Genomic DNA, 23,758 nt, shown 5'->3' with positions numbered 1-23,758 from the left:
AAATGTCATCTTTGGTAGCGTGAAGAATCCTCACCAAGTTTCACTCTCCAGGAAGCTGAGTCTAAAATAGAAAATTACTATAGAAACAAAGATACAAACAAAGCTTGAAAATTTGTTCTCCTTGGCATAAGATTTACTTTACTTTTATTTTTAGAATAGTTCCTCTGAGATCCTAACAACTGAATATATCAGAACACAGAAAAATATAATTAAAGAAAACCCAGTCTCACGTAAACTCTGAAAATACATGATGAAAAAATACAGTACTGATTCTTATCCTGAGGGAAGATAAAAATATTTTAAAACTCTGTGATTATAATTAAGAAAACAGCAGTTATTGAAAGCCTTACATATATATTTATCTATATATGGACTACAAGTGACTTTTGTCTATAAGTGGGTCAACAATTTGTACAGTATCCATACATAGCACCATGAATACCATGTTTGTTTGTTTTTTTTTTTTTTTTTCTGTTGTTTGTACTTTGAATCAACTCAGGACCTTGTAATTGCCAAGCAGGCACTTACGCTGCTGAGCTAGATCCCTGACCCCATACATGGTATTTTAGTTTAATTTCAATATGTTGCATTGTGATAAGATGTGTCTTGTTTGGACCAAGTAGACCATGTGACCAAGTGACTTCAAAACCTTTGGCTGTATGCCTCAAAAAACCTTGTCAGCTTTAAGAAGTCAGAAGTTTTGGGGAGCAGTTCTGTATTTTGCCTATACTTTCTTGATTACAAGAAGATAAAAGCTAAGTTTTACTACACAGTCAGCTCAGGAAGCTGCCAGTGAAGGGGAGGCATGATGTTTTAACTAAGCAAATGAAGGAAAGATGATCTGATAAATTGAATTGTGGCAAATTATCATTATTCACTTGCTGATAATTCATCAATAATTTTCTCTTTTGCTTTTTATATCATTTCATCAACAATAATTTTCATTACTATCTATTCTGTATTTTGTCAATTTAAAATATATTTGAGACATTTTGGATAAAAAGAAAAATCCATGGCTTTATGTACCTTATATCCTGGTAGGAAGAATTATTAAATAATAAAATAATAGTTATTATGGAAATAAAGAAAATAGAATAGGGTAGGATCCCAGTGTTCCTCTTTTACTGTTCCTGTTTACCCGAGACCTTGCTTGTATTTCTTTTCCCCAACTGACACCCAATTTAATTTGTGTTTATTGTGTTATATGCTTGTCATCTGCTTATGGTTGCATTGTGAATCACATGTGCATCCATTGTAATTACTGAATAATTTGTCCAGAACGTACTCTCTTATATGATAGTCAACATTCTCTTTTTTCATAGTCACCATGTGTTGAGGCTTTAGGAATCACGTGCCAGTGTGGCTTTGGCTTGAAGTTTTAGGAAGCTGTGAGGATGTCAACCAGAGCTGCAGTTCCTTGCTCTTCTTCACTATGACAGAGGCCAAACTGCCCGGGTAATTTACTCCCCTGGTGGGCAAATTAATGATGAGTGTTGCCAGGAGCATAATTCCTCCCCCTCCACAGACCTTTTCATAGGATGTGAGTGTCTTCAAAGGTGGCAACTGGCTTCCTCCAGAGCAGTGGATACTCAATAGAATGCAGTGGAATTTATTTTTTTCTAACTTGGTAGTGAGGACACATAACATCTCTATCATTTTCTATTGTTAGAAATCAATACCTCTGGTTTACACACAAAGGAAGGGAATGAAACTACACATGCAGAAGAAAGGAATGGCAAAGAATGTGTAGGCATATTTGAAAAACCATCACAGTATATTTGGTGCTTTATATTTGGCTCGGTTAGTACTCATGATAGAGCACTATTAAAAATTTTAAGTGTTTCCTTTATTTAGCCTTCTGTTAAGAACATTAGGGATTTGGTGAGTCTTTCAATTTTAATAGAGAACTCTTTAATAGCTTTACCCTTTTTGTTTCATTCTTGGCTCATTTTTCCATGTATTCTCTATAATTTCTAGATCTTGAAATTTTATAATAAATACTACAAGAAATAGGGCAATACTGTTGAGGAATATTATGATTTGTACTCTTGTTTACTTCAATGTCTTACTGGACAAAAGTATTTCTGAAAATTATTCATTACAATTGAAATCTCTGATAATCTCAAAAAGTATATTTTTAATTTATAGGAGAAAAAGGTTGAAAAGCATACTTGATAGTATCAAAGTAAGATATTCAACTACAATAATGCTCACTTTTTTTTTTTTTTTTTTTTTTTTTTTTTGTACTGGGGATCAAACTCACGACTGCATGCTTGTAAGGCAAGACTTATGCCGCTGTGCTAAATACCCAGCCCTTAATTTTTAATATGATCTAATGAAATGACCTTGTGAAGAGCAACCCTTACACAACCATAAAAACAATCACACTTTATAAACTAATGGGCTACCTCTGATGCCATCTACCGTCTCTATGTTGTTAATGCAATTAAATATTTTTTCTTTACTATGGTATGTGGTAGGAGAAACCAAATCAAAAAATAATTGCTCATCTTTATTAAATTATTGCATGTAAAAGCAGCTCTTATGAGAGGGGAATAAGAATAAACATGTTTTATACAGAAAGACTGTAGCATTAGCAAGCCAGGGTCCCATAGAATAGCAGTATTTTAACAATTTTAAGAGGGATTATGAGGTAAGGACTAGAAACTGAACCCAGATTATTTGCCCTGAGCTATATCATCAGCTCTTTTAAATTCTTTAATTTTAAAAAATTCTTAAAAATTTTTTTGAGAAAAAATGTTTTTAAAAAATGTCCAGTACTGTTCCTAAATTGCTCAGTTAGCTGGATTGAACTCAATCTTGAGATCCTCCTGTCAGCCTTCATCAGTGCTGGGATTACAGACATGCATCACCAAAACCAGCTTGAACAACTGTCTTTCAACAAGATAAGCGATAAATGTAATTCAGGTCTCAGTGGAAAGATTTTAATCTCTCAAGATTTCTCTCAGAATATATGTTCTTGGCCTCTTCAAAAATATGACCACTAATTAGGTATGTGTTTAAAATAGCAATTTTAAAGATACATCTTAAAAAACTGAATTATTTTTGTAGGGAAGAAAAGTTATTAAATGAATTCCAAGGAAAAACACAATTTTATTTTAATGGTGCATATTTACTGGAATAATCACATCATATATATGTCAAATTTATATTAAGCATTAATCATAAAAAAGTAACCAATATGGTAAAAAAATTATGGACTTCTACTAAAGGATTATACAATATTAAGAGTTTTATTCTATGCTATTCACTAGAAGAGAAATACATTGAGCAATTATTTTTAAATATTTAAAAATAAGTATCTATTTCTCCTGCACATGCATAAAGTTGCAGAATTTCCCCCCAAAAGTTCATGCTCTTCTGATAATTTGATGTTTACCTGTGGCTTGAAATTCTGTCACCTACTAAATCCCTGCAAATCACCAGTTTATGTATAAGTAAAGACTTTTTCTCTGAATTCCCAACCCATTTATTTAAGTAGCTGTCTGGATCTCAGAAGTCTCATTTACTTGCAACTCTTATATTCCCTAATAAGTGTGTAACTACTGTGTAAATTATCTTGCTCTTTTTTGTTTGTTTCATCTTTTGTTTTTTGAGATGGTTCTTGCTACATAGATGAGGCTGGCCTTGAACTCCGTATGTAGCCATAGCTGGCCTTTATTTCTAGGTTATGTGGGAACTTAGCCTCCCATGTACTGGGATTACAGGTGCGTGCCACTATGTCTGGCAGTGATCACACTTCTTTATGCTTTATAATATTGTGTATTTTCTTTCTAGCATTTGTACCATCTGTATTTTACTGATATTTTTATCATATTTATCTGGTGTTCAGTAATATATAGACATCATGAGAGTAGGTGCTATATTCACATAATTTTTGCCTTTTCATCACTTAGCAAAATAATTATCTCCTTTTTAAAAAAAAACATTTTATATGACAGAGATATTTTAATTAGTTTTATAAAAAATACTATCATCCCTGAGACAGACAGATGATGAGTTACTTCTGTGGAATCATAAAACTTTGTAGAGCACAGTTAGAAACATTTACCTGGAACAGTAATATGCAAACGACATCCTTAAGAAGATTTCATTGGCATTTAAAATGTCTAGAATGATTAGAAATAGTTTTTAAAAGATATTTATATTTATCTTCATTTTTACATTTGGACTTTTCTAATATTTTTGTAAATACAAGTTTACATCTCAATATCATCATCCCTCTTGTTTGAAAGACAACCTTTAACATTTCCAGTAGCACATCTGTGGTGGCAGGGAATTTGTTTTAGTATTTCTGAAATGTGCTTTTGTCTTTATTTTTAAAATATTTTTTCATTGAGGATAAAATTTCAATTGATGAATTTTGTTTTCTTTTAGTACTTCCATGATGTATACTTGCTTGTATCCTTCCCTGCTTACTCTGCTATAGTTATTTTGTTATTGTTGTTTTTATAGATTTGTTAATGTTATTTTCATAAAATGTCTTTTGCCTCTATATTTTCTCTTGGTTTTTACCGATATAAATGAACTCTAGCTACACTTTCCTATCTTCTTTTTTTAGTTTTTTTTTTTTTTTTCTGTACCCTGCTTAGAATTGTCTGAGTTTTTTGAATCTATAATATGCTCTCTTTCATGAATTTTGGAGAACTCTCAGCCACTATGTCTTTATATGCGTGTATGTGTATGTAGTAGCCTTGTGCTCTATGGGTTCCCCTTTGCAACTGAAAGACACTGCTTTGAAATTATTTGATATTTTTCTACCTCAATTGATGATTCTTTCTTTAATTTAAAATTTTACTTTTGACAGGCGTATTAATACACACTTGTAATCTCAGCACTTGTGTAATGGAGGCAGAAGGTTTACAGTTCCAGCCTGGATAAAACAGAGACATCTCGTCTTAAATTTTTTTTTTTTTTTCATTTTTTTCCCCAGTTTTCAACTGGTAAGTTCTACTGACATGTTGTTTCTTGGGCTCTTTTCTCATACGACCTCTTCTATCTCCCATTTTCATGTCAGATATCCTACCAAAGCTGTGCTGGTGCCAGCTGAACTGAACACAGCATTCTCTGTTTGGTCTAACTCAAATCTTTTCTGCACCTGTATCCTGAATTGCTGTGACTGACAGGTCACATCTACTTTCTCAGCCACTTTTCCACACACACACACTTTTCTCCTGCCTCAATTTTCCTAGAGTACTTTGAAAAAAATCTTGCATTATTCTTGCATTATGTTTAATTTATAATGCTTTCATTTGGCATTTTGCTATATTTTCATCTTTTCTATTAAAAGTCTATCACTTTACTAATCTTTAACAAGTTTCACATAATTATTTTAATGTTTCTATAGAATAGAGGCAACATCTTAGGCTATTTGAATGGTGAAATTTTTAGAGACTGGGTGTCCAAACTGCAACCCAAAACCCACTTAACACTCTAAAGCACCAACAGTGCAATTAAACCTGAATATTGAAGTTTTAACTTAGAAAAAAAAATTTCCTCATCAAGTGCTTGGCTGTTGGGTGACATGGCTCAGGGGCAGACAGAGGGCTCTGTGTCTGCTGTGGCATTTGCTCCAGTGGTTCACTACTCTGATCCAGGCCATCATTTACTCTCATTTTTTTGTATTGTCTTATGTATTTTCGCTCTTTTTAATATATATTATTATTTTAATAAATGTCAAATGTGTGTGTGTGTGTGTGTGTGTGTGTGTGTGTGTGTGTGTAGACCAGCAAGCAAATATTATTTAAGCCTGGAAAGACAAACCTCTCATTCTTTCAGGTTATTAGTGTGAAAATTTAAGATCAGCTATTCAAGTCAAGCTAACATGCCAGCCCAGATTTACTCTACAATAATTATTTTGAGTTGCTTCTTATTATCCACTTGCACAATCCCTTCCTTCTATGATTGGACTACTTGGAATTCTGACTAGTAGTTTACCTTATAATATCAGATATCTAATGAACTTTAGAAAAGTTACAATTTATTTTCTTTTTTTTTATTTGCTTGTTTTTACTTTTTTATCATTTAATTGCAAACTACATACTTGTCAACTTCTACATAATTCAGAAAACCTATGACGTTTATTTCTGAGATGTATCTTTTTCTAAAATAACAGCTTTACTGAACAAAAATTTGCATATTTACAATTTATAGACAAAGTATAAATTCAGTAGATCTTATCATATTGGTGCAGTTGTACAGCCATGACCACAATAAAATTAAAATGATTGTTATTGTGCCAAAACAAAACATTCTGCCTACTCAGTTCACTTTCAGAAAACTAAGTCTAGGCAGTTACTGAGCTACTGTCTATCTTTAGAGATTTTCCCATTTTGGAAATAAATACATTCATTCATTCATTCATTCATTCATTCTTCATTCATTCAAAACAGTCCATGTTCACAGCAACAATAATGATCTTAACATAGCAAAGATATAGAAGTCCTAGATAGCAAACTGTCATATATATATATATATATATATATATATATATATATAATTATACATCTTAAAACATCTCATTGTGTAAAAAGAAATAATAGTAAGAATGCCACACTTAGATGAGCCTTCAAATGTCTTAGTTTCCTGTTGCATCTTCAGGCAACCTTTGATTGAATTATAACCGCAAAATCCCCTTCATTCTCTTGCATTTAGATAACTCAAAAACAAATGACAATAAATGACATTCATACAGGGAGAATTACTAAAAACAATGGTACTCATCAAAATCTGATGCATCCTTCTCTTTAGTTGTACTCATTGAAAATTTCATCTTCTTATCATTCTAATGATATACCCCATTATTTCTCTGGAGATGTTTAAAATAACTTTAAAATAAGTTGTTTATTCATAATATTCATTTATTACTGCATTCTATTTACATCTGTATACTTTGTATTTTCTCACCATTAAAAACTGAAATTTAGATCTGTGAATATAGAACTCTGTCTTCTGTATACTCTTTTTCTTGAGAAACAATTTTACTGTGGAAATTTTATATAAAACTTTTTGAGTGCAAATAAGGACCTTGAGATGGAAATATATGCCACGCATTGTTTACTTGGTTTTCATTTTTTTTTTATTGGTTCCCAGGATGGAATTCATGACTACACGCTTGCAAGGCAGACACTTATGCTGCTGAGCTAAATCCTCTGCCCCTTGGTTTGTCTTTATTAAACCAAGATAAATATTTGGAGTTTCAAATCAGTTCTTCCTACATTAGACCTCACAGTGGCTAAAGAATCACAAATAGTCACAAAATTGAGAGATTAAATTCATCTAAAAAGCCTAAGAGTTAACATTAGTTAAAAGAGTAACCTATAAGCTTCAGAAATTTTATAAATGGCCATTATTTTTAATTTGACCTCTAAATAAAATTTATTTTTTTATTTAATTGTCTTTAAAGGAAAGTACTCAATATTTTTATGTGCTTAAAATATATTTGTCACAACGTTGAATCTTCAACTTTAGCTCATGCAATTATGGAAAATTCTGCTCTAACTAAATGTAAAGCTTAATCCTCATAGCCAAACCAATAATCAAAACAAATTTTCTGTAAGTAAGACTGATTTCATTTTTATGTAAGTTTATAAGACAATATGTCAGAAGTGCTACGAATCCTGAATCACTCTAAGGTAACTAACTGGGGCCAGGGATATAGCTCATAAGTAGAACACAAGCCTAGAATGTATAAGGTCTTGGATTCCATTCTTACCACTACAAAGAAAAAAATTCCTTCAAGAAAGGGAGGTTGGTGCCTAGCTTAAGAATTAGCATCTTAGTCAATGTTCAGCTAGAAGGATGTTTTAGTTTTGTTATACCCGGACCAATATTTCACAGTACAATTTAAAGATGCTGGGTGATAGGTGTATATTTTGTAAATTGGTACTTTTGTGAAAGACAAGTTGGGAAAGGAAAAATCAAAGCCAAGTCCAGGCACTATTACAAGCATCTCAATGTTTAATCCTACATGAATTATCAATAGGTATATATGGATGTTCATGGTCTGGAAACTCTCTCCGTAAAATAATGTCTTCTGTATCTCAACTAGAACTCTTTATTTACTCGTAAGATTAAGGTAAATCCATTGAATATTGTTGTGTTAGTTTTCTCCAAACCTGATAAATGCTCAAGGGCCACATTTTGCACCTCTTTTTGAGATCCAACTGGACTTAAAACCATAGGAGAAAATCTGCCTGTCTACCCCAGCCAGTATACTTCAGTTGCCCAGGTAATACTTTATGTTGTAGTTCAGGTTGCTTCTGTCTCCTAGAAATGGCTGGTTACTAATGCATAGCTCGTGATGATGATGTATTTTGTAAGAACCAATCAAAAGACTTCCAGTTATTTTACCTCTGTACCCAACCTTGCAACCTCATAAAAACCTCCCTCTCTGGGCCTTAGTGCTGACGTTTTGAGGTACAATTGATTCCCTGTTAGTGCCAATCTGACATTAAATATGTTAGTCTCCAATCTGGGTGTTTCTGCTTGCTGTTGCAAACTACTAACAATAACTATTTTTACTGAGCATTTACTGTGTGTCAAATAGTGCTGTATTATTCATAGTTACCATATGAATTTTATGTTATCATTTTCCCTACTTGAATAAAGTAAGCTACAAGCATAATTATGTGTTGAACGTAACTCAAACAGTACATGTCGGATTCTAGGTACAGCCAGTAATACCTTGGTACTCAACTACTTTGAAATTCATCAAATTCTTGACTATCATATATTGATGTGAAAATTTTGACCCCTTACTCCTTATTTGGTACTCAATGCACAAGCTAGAAATTGTCATATTGATTATCTTGTAACTCCTCTCCTTTCCAGCTGAAACTTAAGTGCAAGTACAAAGGTGCCACTGTAATTTGACTCTGGAGGAGTCCAATTGCGTCTTCCAAGAGATCTTCCATGATTGCTGCAACAGAGATCTCACTCTTGCTGTGTACAGCAGATTGATACAGTGCAGGGCAATCTTCCAATTTCAATATGATGTGAGTCACATGCAGACTTTTTTTTTTTTTTTTTTTGAAAACTAAAGATACAGTTTTAGGAGGGCTTTCACAAGGTCAGATTCTGTAGGTCTAACCAGTTCCAGTGATGCCATGTTGCTAGGCTCGCTTCCCACTCTGAGTGGCTCAACAGTTCTGAATCCTGAATTCACAACAAACTCATCCTATTGCTTTGTCACTACTATAATTTGTGGATATACCAAAGAGAACTGAATTTTGAAGATGTCCTAAGTATCAAAATGTCACTCTGGATAACAGTCAAAATGAAGGATAGCAATATCATGTGTGAAAGGCTAAGAAAGTATAAGAAACTTATCTATAGTGCTTGAAAAAAATAGAAAGGATTTGATAGATGTAAGATTAAAGTGAATCTGATGGATCCACATTCTCACATGTAGTACTGCTCTCTTCTCTGTAGGCCTAATAATGTAGAACAATCAAGAAACATGGTGAATGTTCAAATGTAAAGAGTATATTACAGTAAAAGACACATTGCCAGTTGTCTACCTCATAGTACTTTCTCTTGCTGTGAATACACCTACTCATTATTCTTGTCATTTTCTGAAGTAGTCCTGGAAGTCCTCTCTTGTGAATGTCTTTAGCAGTTGCAATGAAAACCAGCGGTGAACACTGCTGTCATATGCCGTCCAGTGAAAAGGCTGCCTCATAAAAACATTACAAGGTGGCCCTGTATACCTTATTCATTGGATCGGCCCTTGTGAAATTTGGCTCTTTCCTAAATTTAAATGAGCATGAGAGGTAAACATTTTGAATCAGTCCATGACGTTGTGGAAGCCACAGCAACATAACTGAAGACACAAAAGATGTCCAAACTGAAGGAAGAAGTGGTAAGGATGATAGGGAATTTTATTGGAAGTGAAGGGAGATTATGACAGAGCTTAATAGCACTGCATCATTACCGTAATTTAAAATTTTAAATTTAAAATCACTCTTTTTTATCTCATTGTTTGTGGGGTGATGCTATAGTAAGTATTAATGAAAAAGTGCTAATGAAAAATCCCCCAGATGTTTCTCTACAGCAGTTTCCTGTGGAGGAGTCACAAGTGTAGAACATTCATTGTGATTGCATTTTCATTGTCTGTGGCACCTTAATATTCTTAAAATTTACTTCTCTCTCTCTTAAAAAAATTGTGTGTCCAGCCTGGGATACAACTCAGTAGCACAGCACCTGTCTGGCAAGTGCAAGGTCCTGAGTTCATTGCTGCTTAAAAGCAAAACAAAACAAAACAAAACAAAACAAAAGAAAACAAATCTCTATGTCAAAGTTAAGACTTGTGAGATCTTTTTGAGATATCCTGTTGAATGAAAGAACCCAGCAAATTCTTGTTCCTGCAAATTGCATTGTTATTCATTCAACAAATATTTATTGTATCAACAAATATTTTCTGTCAAACAATATGCTAGGAAATCAAAGGTATGAGATACAGTTATAATCCTCAGAGGGGTCGTTGTCTCATTAGAGAAGAAAAGGAAGTAAAAATATTCTTCCTGCAGCTATGCAGACAAGTGTGCCAACGAGGTTTAGGAAAGGTATGGGGACTCCTAGAGAAAAACATGCAGCCTAGGAAATTTATCCAGAAGTTAACACAGTAATGGGGTGTCAATTCAGAGACAAAATAGTGTTCAGTTAAATCAAACAGCCACTGAAAAAAAGGTGCAATTGCTCTGCACCTGTGAGTTGTTAATTCTGAAGTCAAAACCCGGCTTTGGAAAGGGATATCACATCAAATATGCTAATTGCTAGGTGAATTTTATTTATTGCCCACATGTGTTTGTCATCAATTTAATACAAAAGGAGAAAGAATTTCTGTAAACATTTTGGCATCATTCAGTATTGGCCACCTGTGCATACTTGCACAGGAAAAATGTTTTTCATTAGTGGCTTCGCAGTTTAAATACCTTTGAAGGTCTAAATAGTTTTCAAATAATACATTGAGGATACATTGATGGTGATCAGTGTATAAGTGTCATAGATGCCAAAAAAAGAAAACAAAACCTTTGCTTTGTAAACAGAATATGAGAACAGTGTCTCCATTTTCTCCACCAGGTAAACACGGTGAATAACCGTTCCACTTTCCTGTAGTAAAAGCTGCTTCCATGACACAATTGGAGGCAAATTTTCTCAGGAATCATAATTTGTTAAATCCCACTATCTAGGAAATCTACTTACAGAACAGTTAGAATATGTGCTCTTTCTCTTAACAAATACTAAGATAATTTCCAGGGTCTGTAAAGTCCATAATTGTCTTTCAATTTTCCATAAGTTCTAAATATTATGCTGTATGTGGTCATATTTCTTCTCATATCAATATATCCTTTCTGGATTTTAAGTAAAATATTTGTCCCTAACCTAAAAAATCACCAAAGTGACCATTAACCTCACAGTCAGGCACTTGGCTTCCAAAGCTGATGCTGTGGATTGATAACAGGTGGTCAACTTGTAACACCAGCTGAACTGAATCAGTGTGATGCTGACTATAGATGGCCCACCTGAGATTGCTGCCAAGATAAAAAAGAGAACTGCAGAGGAAGAAGTGCTGTTGGTTTCCCATACTGTTGTTGGTTCTCTGTTATAGTTGGTTCTCCTGGAGGATCTTGTTGAGCTTCGTTTCTAATATGAACTTGGCTGTTCTCATCATCGGAGGAGCTCAGGACCTTGTTGCTGAGAATGGCTGCAGTTCACTTTGGGGGAGCTCTGGTCTTTACTTTGAGCATCACTTTCTGGCTCTGGAGAGGAATTTTGTGGTATTCAGTCATCAGGAGAAGTGTGTCAATCTGCCCTCCTGGTATGAACTTGGATGTTCTCATTGTTGGAAGAGCTTGAGACTTCATTATTGAGGATAGTTGTGATAATCTTGGAGAGAACCTTGGTCCTTATAGTGAGCACAGCTTTTTGGCTCCAGTACCGAACCCTCAGTCTGCTGGCCCAGATTCTTCAACTTGTTCACACAGACTTTCTAGATCCACTGCTGACCTTGGGGCCTTCCCAGTGCAGATCTATGAGACTGTTGTCTGCTCTAGGCCTCCAGCTGGATTAGGCATTTAAAAAGTTCTCTAGGTCTTCAGCTGGAGTCACACAGGATGTTGCCATGGGACCTAATCTTCAACTGGATTCTTTGGTTCTTAGTGTGGGGATAGATTTCCTTCACTCTTTCTTTAATATTTGACACCTTGGGTGAGCATTGTAAAATAGTACTATAAGTTATATGTTCTGTATGTAATTGTCCTCCTTGTAAATTCCTATTACAGCTGGGTACAGAATACCAATTGTTCCTTTTTAAACAAAGAAAGTTAGGTTTAGAATCCTAACATACGAGAAGAGTTTGGAAAATTTTCTAAATAAATGAGATCAAGTCAGTTTCTGTTGTTCTCGCGACAATATCTATTAATTTTTAACTTAATTGCCATTTAAAAATTTAACCATGTTAAAGTGTGGTTATTTGAAATTAGTATTCTGCTTTCAGTACGAGTAAAGTCTAATTTATTGAAGTTGTCTAATTATCCTAAGCCAGAATTATTGTGCCTCTTTTACTTGAGACTACTCTAGGCCTCACAAATGTTCAAGGGTCAATCATAGAACATGTGAATCTATTACCTTAAGTGGCAAAACATCTTGTGGGTATGATTATCAAAGGATCTTATGATGGCACGCAAGACTATCCAGGTGTGCCCAATCGCATGTTGAGAATCTTTATAAGAGGGAGGCCACAGGCTCAGGGTTAGCAGAGGGACAGGGATGTCAGAGGCACTCTATCATTCTGAGATAAGGTAGCCCCAAGACAATAACAGAAGTCAGATTCTAGAAGTTGGAAAAAGTCAATCAAGAAAGGGCATTTTCTCAGAATGTCCTGAAGGAAACATCTCGGCTCATAGATGAATATCATTTTGGCAAGTCTGGTGTGGGATGTTTGGCCTATGGAACAGCAGATAATAAAATTGTGTTATTTTCAGTCACTAAATTTGCAGTAATGTATTATATATCAGCAATAGAAAATTAACATCTATAATGTTAGATAGGCACTGAGCTTATAGTAAATGAAGTGAATGAAATAATTTAAGTTCAGATTCCTAACCAAAAAAGAGTAGGAGTAGCAGTAAGTTTCATCATACCTGATTATATTTGCCATGACAACTACTGAAACTGGAAAGGATGAAAGGGTTCTCTAACTCCAGCTAGGTTTTATGTAGCTTCCAATGGAGGTGCATAGAAAGAGGACTCTCGCTTTTTTGCAAGTGATGTAAGGAACTGATATGAACCTTGAATGTTTAACATTGCACATTGCACAGTAGCATAAGCTCCTGTCTGGCAAGTGTGAGGTTGTGAGTTCTATCCCTGGTACCAAAAAAAAAAAAAAAAAAAAAAAAATTAACCTTGTACAAGAGAGCAGGAAGTATCAACATAAACCTGATAATTTTCTCTGTCAATCAGGTCAGAATTTTAAGTGATGCTTTTGGCAGACAAATCCTTCATAGCTGAATGAGTAGCAAAAGTGTGATTTTCTTTTTTCTTTTTTTGATACACTGTAAAAGTCAGAAGTGTGAGTTGTATTAATGAAGGAAATGCAGCTCATTCAGATGCAGATTCAGAAAGTCTTTAAAGTGAAGAATGCTGAGGCTGGAGGATCACTGTGAGTTTAAGTTTAGCGTGGCCTACAGTGATTTCAAGGCCGGTCTGAACTGCATAATGAATCCCTGTCTCAGAAAGAAATAGCAGATTTGTAAAAGTTCTGTTTTTTAATTCGTCAATTTAATTACTGAAGTTGAAGTCCTACTATGTTGAAATTCTAGTATGTTCCCAACAAGCTTTCACAGTATTTCTGACACTATTATTAGTGTAAGTGGGTGTGGATTTGTGACCCATCATCTTTATTTCCTTAAAACACTACTTTAAGGACACTAAGAAAATGTGGCATAAATTTGCATTTTTAAAAATTATTCTGCTATGTAACTAAATGATTATCTCCCTGCTTTTTATATATCATGATAATAGCTTGACTGTACTTTTTGTGTGCAGGCACCACACAACAAAACCAGAACAGTGTTAAATGCTTTTCCTACACAGACACTAAAACTTTTTCTAATCTCTTGGAATCCAATACACATTAAGGACCATTGTGTAATGAAAATCATAACTTTTGAAACCTGAAATCATCAAAACTGAGAATTTTTATTTGTTTTTTTAAAGCTCTTTATAGAAAATTCAAAGCACAAAGGTAGAAAGCACAATATTGCAATCTTCCTGCTTCAGCAACAATCAGGACTTACCCCCTTTATTATCCCTGTTGCAAGTACAAAAAGCCCATGTTTCTCTTCCAGATGTACTGAGTTAAGTCTACCTAAATGTACTTGAAAACCTTTCAACTAATTTGGATAGTATGTCAGATGTAAGAATTTATTCAAGGAAACTTTACTCTGAAACTTAATTAAATTAGAAAAAAATGTACATATTTACCGTTGGTGTATAAAACATTATATTGAAATGCTATATACACATTGTAGAATGGATAATAGAGCTCATAAACATGTTTGGGCTGGTGATATAGCTTAAGCGTAGCACCTGCCTGACAAGCCAGGGGTCATGACTTTGATTTCTGGTACGAAAACAATAACAAAAATACATAGCTGAAATTTTTGAGGGTACAACACATCATTATTATAAATTCACATATTGTACAATTGAGCTTGAACTTGTTCCTCCAGTTAAGTGATATTCTGTATGGTTTGAGCTATACCCTCCCCCATACACACACCTGTGTTAACTACCTTCCCACACTTTCAACAAGTTTAAATTTTTTAGAATCCTTAGTTAAGTGAGATCATGCATTACTTTCCTAAAGCTTGGAGAAACTTGAAGGTCTGCCCTTTTTGTATACTTTATTTTTTTTAAGAATTGTTCTCAGTTTCATTGTTAATCACAAATTGTTCTTCAAATTGTTTTACCGTGTCCTAATACTGGATCTGTGGAAGTCCTTTTGGAAATGACAAATATAATTTATTTTAAAGTTTCCTGCCCTTAAAGACTGGTAATTTGATAATGCCAGTTATTTTGCTGCTTCAAAACTGCTAAAATTCTTGATAAGGGTTAGGTTAAATTGAAAGCAAAAAAAGCTTACAAGTTTAAAATGTCATTGTAGGCTTTCCAAATGTAACTACCGATTTATTATAAATGCAATAGCTTGCCCAAGTTGGACGTAGCTCCACTGTGATAGTACAAGCCAATTTATCTCCAGTCATGGTTTTCTGAGGCCCAATGCCATACAGAAATGGTATTAAAGAGACACTGAGCAAGTATTTGTTACCAGAGCATGTAGAAGTTAATCCTATGGGAACACACTAGGACTGTGCTATGCAAAAGGAAAACAAAATTCTTCAGGGCCAACCTTCAAGGAGAGAAGTAAATCTCAAATTGACTTCTCTTACAGGTTGGTACAGGGAGTATATAGGAAGTGAGGGGGAGAAGCTCTGTGTTGGTTAAATGGTAAAAAGAGGTGTTCCAGTCTTCTTTCATGCAGGTACATGTGATCTTGATGCCAGCTCCTGGATTTGGGTTTCTTTTTAACAGGAGAGGGATTGTGTGCTGGTGCAGAAACAGTTCATCAATGAAAGGAGCTGATATTTGCAAATGTCTATTCTTGAAAAGCTGGTTTCAAACTCTTTTTGTTGTTGTTGTTTTTGGAGCCAAACGACCTAGGCATTTTGTGAACTTTCAGAATTTATGTCCACTATGTCCAAGCCTTAGCTGAGTTCAGTAATGAAATTTCAAAACTTGGTACTACTCCAGTAGTCACTCACTGAACTTCTAATTGGTGTTATTGGGGATCAACTAAGGTCCTCAGGCATGCTAGGAAAATGCTCTAGTAGCATGAGCATGGCACATGAAGTTAACATGACTTTATCTCTGTATATTTTATTTATTGTTTACTAAATATTCATTCTTTTTTGTCCTGCAATGCTAAACTGAAGCAAGAGATGAAAGGCCTTAGACTGATGTTTTCTATTTCTGTGGCTTGAAGAGTTATTTTCCCTTCAGAAATTTTGATCATTTAGAAACAAATCTTGTAGTGAAGATTTTATTTCTGTTTCATTCTGAAAACACAAAACCAAGCTCAGATAAAGGTCCTCTAAATTGTTGCTCTCTGCTTCTCATTCACATACAGATTTCTCTCTAGATCATTACATCGTTATTTTTTGCTTTGTCTCTAAATTTTTTACTGCCAATTTGTGCAGCTTATAATTACACACAAAAGTATTTTCTTCAATTGATGTAGTTTTGTAAGTCTATTATTTGGTGAAAATGTTTCTCAAGTAGGAGCTGTTTACTGTGACCCAGCAAAAATAAAGTTTTCATGGTTGTAATACTGAACAGGGTTAGTAGATATGCCACTATCACTTTTAATCAAATCAGTGCTTTTGAAATTAATTCTCACTAGGTGAAAAATGTATGGCCTTCAAACGTCCTACAGTAACACACAGGCATGTAGTTATTCGAAATTGTGTCTTCATGGTCTCAAGGAAGAATAACAGATCCTCCTTGAAAATGTAATATAGTCTTCTCATATTACAACAGAGTTCATTTACCTAATGCAGAAATTTAAAAGCACTGACCATTATACATTCATAATCCCTATCATAAACATTAGAAAACATTTATCTGTCTTCTAATCAGAATATTTTCTATAAAATCTTCTCTAAAATATATACACAAAATTCTAAACTTTTATGAAAATAAAGTGTTTTTCTTAGTAATTAACATACAGGTTCTATCACATATGCCTAGAAAACCAATTAATTTTTCCCTATTTTGAAGCATGACATGATTAAAGCAATTTGAAATTGCCAATATTCTTTGAATTATATTTCAAATTTCTGGACAATTTAAATGTATAAGTATTAATACTCAATGATTTTGAAATTACAAAAGTGAAAGTGTGTTGTAAATCAATGTAACAAACTTCAAGACAGATTTCTTTTTTCAACTTAATTTTTAATATCTGTGACCTTAAGAATTTTTTTTTAAAACTCTTTGTACCTTAACCTCATTGGAAATATGACATAATATTCATCACTTGGGATCACTGGGTACTAAATGATCCAGCATCTAAAATGACTTAGAAACTGTTATAGTTTCCAGCAAAATGTCACTCCAAAGCCTCATGCTCTCAGAAGTACGATTTGGGGAAGTGAGTCTATCTATGACTCTTAAATGTGAATTAGTCTACTGATGAGTTTGTAGCTAAATGTGATGTTGGGAGGAGAAGCCTGGTGGGAGACAATGGGTAACCGGAGGCATAGCCAGCCCTAAATGGTGTATCTCCTTTTTGCTCCTCTCCCCTCCTCTCCCCCTTCTTTTCCCTCTCCTCCTCCCTCTTTCTCTTTTTTCCTCCTCCCTCTCTCTTTCACTCCTTTTATTCCTTCTCCTCCTCCTCTTCCTCTGTTTCTTGAAACATGCCATGAGTTTTTTTCTCCTCTTGTGGCAGACAACCTGCCTGAAATCCATTCAACTATGGAATGAAGCCTCTACAAATCTCCCCTTCTTTAACCTGTGGTTGTCACATATTTTATCCCACATTGAGAAAGTCACTAAGATACATGTCTTCTCATAGGTAACTGTCTCAATACATTTTTATCCCTTCTCCCTCTCAACTGCTAACACTTCACTGCCCACAGAGAAAAGCCAGTCTTTATGATTGGTGGTCATTGTATTTATTTTAAAAAGAGAATGACCCTTTTAATAGGAATGATTTAAAAGGGAATGATTTTAAAAAGGAAATGGCCCTTTTAGCAGGAATGGCCCTTCTCTATTTTTCTGTGTTGTTACCAACTGGGCTTGCTTTGTACATGTTAAGGACATTTATTCCTAAACACTTGTCACATTCATTCTAGTTAAATCAATAATGATGTTAATTGTTAATGTTCAATATGGCACACACAATCCTTATAACAGTTCTATGAAGGATGTGCTATTAATATCTGAAATTTACAAACAATAAGAGTATCTGAAGCATTTGTTCAAGCCTGTAAAGATAATAAGTCCTTGGCCCAGAAATTTGACCTTGATTCTTACTGAAATATTTCCTGGACTGGCTCCCTTTCTTTATTTCTGCACAGCACAAGGTGGAAAGCTCAGCCTTTGATGTCATGCTGCCCAGATCAAATTTGGGTATTGCCATCCTTGGCTTCATTCATGTCTCCAGACTGATGACTTAGTTTAAATTACATTTGATAAAATAGGAATAGCATTTGTAAATATTCATTGAGGAAGATATTAGTTTTTATCTGTTTATTTCTATCACAATGCAAATGAGCAAAAATTAGCTATCACTGAAATGTTTATAGGAATTCATTGTTCTTTGTCCTGTGTCTTAAATTATCTCTAAAGTATTTATAGATTATGAAAAAAAAAGTTTGCCTTTTTCTTGACTTTGTGAATTTCCAGAAAAGTTTATCTGACCAAAAAAACCCTGAAAACTGGAATGGCCATCACTGAGATGTCTGGCTTCCTCCAAAATCCCTTTACTTTATTCCATGCCTTTTTTTTCCTAAGACGGAGTGTGTATCCCATGTTGTGGTAATTACATATATATGAATTCAGATATTTAGTAGATATCTTTATTAATAATAATATTTTATAGAGGTCATTTTAACAGTTCAGTCACTACAGAGAATGGCTTCATTTTCACATTTTCATTCATAAGCTCTAAGCAGAACTTAGACCTCTTTTTTTCCTTGTCAGTAAAGCAAAGCCTACTCTGTAGAAATAGTTGAAGTAAAATTTACCTTTAAACGAAAGGAAAGCGGAGACCATTCCAGCAGTATACAACAAGAGCTGACAAGTGCATTCTCCACTTTGGGAGAAGACCTCCATCCAGAGACAATAGAATAAACTCAGAGACGGCAGAAGTGAATGGCATTTCAGCAGAAGGCACTGTCTGTCCATAGGTAGGTGCATTTGATAGCAAAGGAGCAGGACTTCTAACCCTCTCACTGGCAACATCCCTTGCCCCTCTCATCATTATCTGAGGTGAGGGGAGTACAGTCTTCTATCCTTCTAAATGCCCCTTAATTTTTAGTAAAGTCCTATATTCCTGTGGTTGTGGAGTATGGCTTGTTTACCAGTTATCTAGTTCTACTATCTTGTTCTGGAACTTTCTGGATGGGAGTCATTCTTTAGGTTAAACTTGAAATAATGGCCTTAACTGTGAATTAGTCAGCAAATTTCCATCCAAAGCAAAATTAAAATGGGCTGAATACCTCTGTATTTCTTACACTGATGTGTTATATCAAAGAAAAAAAGTTAGATCTATCAACAAAGAAAATGGCAATGAGAATTATTGAGCAATTTCAAATTTAATAATATAATCAGCTATAGGAACTTGTGTGTTGGTACACAGTATGTATTTGTTTTGATAAGTATGGAATTCAGAATAAATCTTTTCTTCCTGTATTGTTAAAGTACTCTTATTTTCCTGTTTCACTCCAGATGCCCAAGGGGAAGTTTTCATATAAGACAGTCTATTTCTATCTCTGGTAGATAAACCAAAAGTCATTGGAGTCAGTGATGTACATTCTCTAAGTGTCAATGCCAAAGTAGAAAATAGCAGAGCACTCTAGTACCCAGGCTCGTCTCAAAGATATTACCTAATTGTTAACAGTTTCTCTTAGAATTTTACTCAGAGCAAAACATGAAAAAGTGACTCAGAGTTATTTATTGAAATATTAAATCATATAATATCCATACTGAGGAAAATGCTAACACATATAAATAGGATTCATTGTATACCTACTGTACACTACTGTACAACAGTGTGACCCAAGTACCTTTTCAAATGCTGTTCATGTTAATTTTCACAGTGACACTTTGATACATTGTTATTTAATAAATGAAAAAATAAAAGTTTGGAAAAGCTTATAACACCTCCAAGTTAGAGAGCCAATGGTAGAATTCGATTCTGGTGATCATATTTGCAGAGACTAAATTCATACCATTAGATTCAAAGAAAGGCAATGTCAGGTCAACCTTGTCCTCTAACATGGTCTCATGTCTCTAATGTACACGATAACTCCACAGCCTTTCTTTCTGTTCATCTGCAATTACCTGGCATTTCTGTATGCCTGTCTCAAGGGCTTTCTCCACTTGAAAAGTTTCCTATAATGCACAATTTATGGTTTCTCCTTAGATCTCTGCTCTGTTGCCCCTCTCAAGTCTACTGGTTTCAACCATCTCAGAATAAAGTTGACAACTCCTTAACCTGTGTGTGCACATGTCATCATGATTGTTTTCCTTGTTCTAGCTCTTCTATAGTAAGGTCTTATGACGTAGCAGATTAGAACAAGTGTATTTGTACAAAAAAATATCAGACAGGCTGTTTCAAGTGGGGGAGCCACATTCAGCAATCACTAGGTTGTCCATGCTGGGCTCCGATTTGCAATTCTGTCTCCATCTCCCAGAGTGCTGGAATTACAGCTGTGCTATCTTTGAAAGCACTGTGAGAAGTACTACCATTATTAGTGGGAGACATATACCTGGTAATAACTATGTTTTGCATTTTTAAATGAGCTCTGACATGCAAATTTTATTCTAGCTATATTACAATTTGTTCTGTCTTGACAAGCACTATATTACACATCTCTATAGTCTCACTTGATTTTTATATTAAATAGTAGTGCACGTATTTGCACTCAGCTTTGCCTACCTTCTGCTTCCCACACACTCTATTATAACATTTAAACACTTAACTATCAGTCAATTAAATAATTATCACAGAGTAAAATAATTTTATTTAATGTCTAATTTCCAGGTTAACACAATGCTTGCTATGTAGTAGGTTTCATTTAATGTTAGTTGGACTTATCAGTAATGCTCTTGCAAAGAATCAACCTTTTATGCAAATGAACAGCTAGTTTTTTTTTCTCATTTTTGAGGAATAGGAAAAAGGATTCTTTTACCATTAAGCCACAGTCTGTCATTATTTTTTTTTTTATTTTGAGACATTGTCTCTGTAAATTACCTGCGCAAGAAACATATTTATGATCCTCCTGCCCAAGTTTCCCTCAAAGCTGGAGTGCCTCTCTGCTTAGCTTTATCATTTCCATTAGTGATTAAACACAGAAGTAAAATGTGTATAGGAAATATTTATTACTTTCATGTATATTTAAGATCACTATTTCAGCAAATTAATCTTGTATTGTTTTTCAAACAATAAACAGAAGATTTAATGCATTTTTGATCTGTTTCAAATCCCTAGGTATTGAGATTTCTTCTTACAGTTCTTATAGAGAAAAATTTTATGTAGTCGTAAGTATGATTGGAAGGAAAGAATATGAATGTATCTGTAGGAAATATTTAAATATAACAAGTATTAATACATATGCACATACATGCATATATTAATGATATTCCTTGCTCATGTTGCCTATTTCATGTTTAAAAATATTATAATAATAGTAGGGGTTCATGATATTGCAATAAAATATGCTAAATCTTCCAAGGATAATGATATGCATAAATAGGCATAAATTTATATTTTAAATAGCAATACTTTGAATGGATGTTAAGATCATTGCCATGACATTACTCTTTATTAGCCCCCCTTCGTATAACAAAACATGCCTACAAGACTTGTCTCTCTTAGAATACATCATTAGGCATTCTGTCTTTCTACCATGATCATACTCTCTCTTGAACATGCAGTAGCTGTTACTTTGGCCATTTCATAATTTTGTATTTGTAACATCTCCAGGCTGATTTGTTTACCCTGTTTTTCTGCATTGTCTTGTATATGTATATACTGTGTTTTGTAGTACATTTATATTGCTCTTTTTATATTATAAAATTCTATTTATATAAATTTATATTTGTGTGTTTAAAGGGGAATGGTGCCTCTTTCTTTGTATTGTCTGTGCCTATAGATGTCCCAATACATGTTGAATGAAGAAGTAAAGAAACATCAATAAAAAAACCATGGCTTTTAAAATGTCCTTTCTTTTATCTTATGGAATTTTTGATACAGAGGTTATAATGAGTTTTCTACTTTAGAATCACACAAAGGCACAGAGGTTCAGTGTCAGATCTCAGAATACATTTAGATTTTCAGGTTTCAAACAGTCCATCCTGGATTCCTAATATGCAATATGACTATACAACATTGTTGCACAAAGATACATGAACATCCAACTGAAGAAGTGGACCTTAGCCAAACTAAATTGTATATCTCTACATTTTAGTTTGTTTCCAAGTATCACAGTATAGAAATATTTGCTTCCATATAGTAGATCAATATCCAAAGAAATTTCTCAGATCACCCACAGATTTTTGTATGTTTTTGTATGCTTGTATTTTGTATATTTTTGTATGTTTTCTTTCTCGGTTGTTCTACCCTTTTAAATCAACAAGAAAGAGAAGAGGGCATAAAGTCTTCATTGACATGAAAACAACAAAACTATTAATATTATATTTAATTGAAAAGATCATTGTGATCATATATAACTAATTGATATTGTGAAAGAGTTGCTTTTTAATATAATTTACACAATATTTAAGAGTCAAGAGAAAAGACAGAGTGACAATTTTAATACATATTAAGAAATTTGGAAAGCAATGGCATTTTAAGGGGAAATAAGTTTGGTGCTAGATGAGCTTAATATCTTCTGAATTAACTCAAAATTTTTGGTAAATTGCATGTGATAGAATATTGCTTCCATAGGTAGATAGCATAGAATTTGTAGACTGAAATTATTTAGGAAACTAATTTAGTTTCAAGCAAGGAACCTTGAATTTTTATCCATTTATTTTAAATTCGTGTATTTCCCATACAATCAAATGTAGATTATAGTTTACTATGGGAGTAAAATTCTCATTTGTCCAAATTACCTATATACTTCATATAAATTACTCTTTCCTGAGTTTCTTCCATTGTGATTGTTTTCATCTCTAAACATAAATTGATCCAAGTTCACCCAGGGCTTTTAATGAAGCTTTTAAGTTGCAAAGCTCTTTATGCATTTCACTTTCCATACTTATCACAAATTCTGTATATTTATGTAAACAGCCCACCCTGTTTCATATTTCCATAGCTCCTCAACTGAATTATAAACACAGAAAAATCACCAGTACTTTTCCTAAAAATCAGAACCTTGAACACTTTTCGCTTACAATAGATTTAGAAATGTTATTTTTATAAAGGAGGAATTCTTAGCTTTGCCAATCACAGTATTGTAAAATCAACTAACAAACAATAAGCATGTTAACACTGTTCATATTCTGCAGCTGGGCCTGCAGACAAGCTGTCCTGAAAGAACACTCTGCAGAAAATCCACCACCACCCAAATGCATTCCACAGAACCTGTTGTTTCTTTCCTTGTCATAAAAGTATGATTTCACTCTGAGACTACACAACACCTTTGCCGCTAAAGAAATACCTTTAGTTCTTTTTATTCTCTGTTTAATCATCGTTTTCAGTGTTGATTTTTTATTTGCCTAGTACTTATATTTACTTGGCAATTTACCTTTCTAATTTCAGTAGGTAAGATAAACTCAGTAACGTCCAAATCTGCACTTTCTTGGTCTTTCAAATGTATCAATACGTAAACATCTGGGCCCCATTTGGACAGGCTCAAATTTTTTGATTTCATCCTCTAATTTCTTCTTCATGTCTAGTGTACTGCTACCTGTTTGCTTTCTCTTATATTTTGTAATCTGTACT

General features: G+C 33.9%; 1 protein-coding gene across 27 annotated transcripts in view; it reads left to right on the top strand.

Moving 5' to 3' along the window:
• The window catches only part of Ptprd (protein tyrosine phosphatase receptor type D), a 2,079,748-nt gene that overhangs the window by 549,597 nt on the left and 1,506,393 nt on the right, over positions 1–23,758 (top strand). The gene's annotated exons all lie outside the window — the stretch shown is intronic.

This window comes from Cavia porcellus, unplaced genomic scaffold, assembly GCF_034190915.1.
Source record: "Cavia porcellus strain 051 isolate PalLab524CR breed Dunkin Hartley unplaced genomic scaffold, mCavPor4.1 scaffold_1, whole genome shotgun sequence".
Taxonomy (NCBI): domain Eukaryota; kingdom Metazoa; phylum Chordata; class Mammalia; order Rodentia; family Caviidae; genus Cavia; species Cavia porcellus.
Note: the sequence above shows the minus strand (reverse complement) of the source record. Positions and strands in the feature narration are given on the sequence as shown.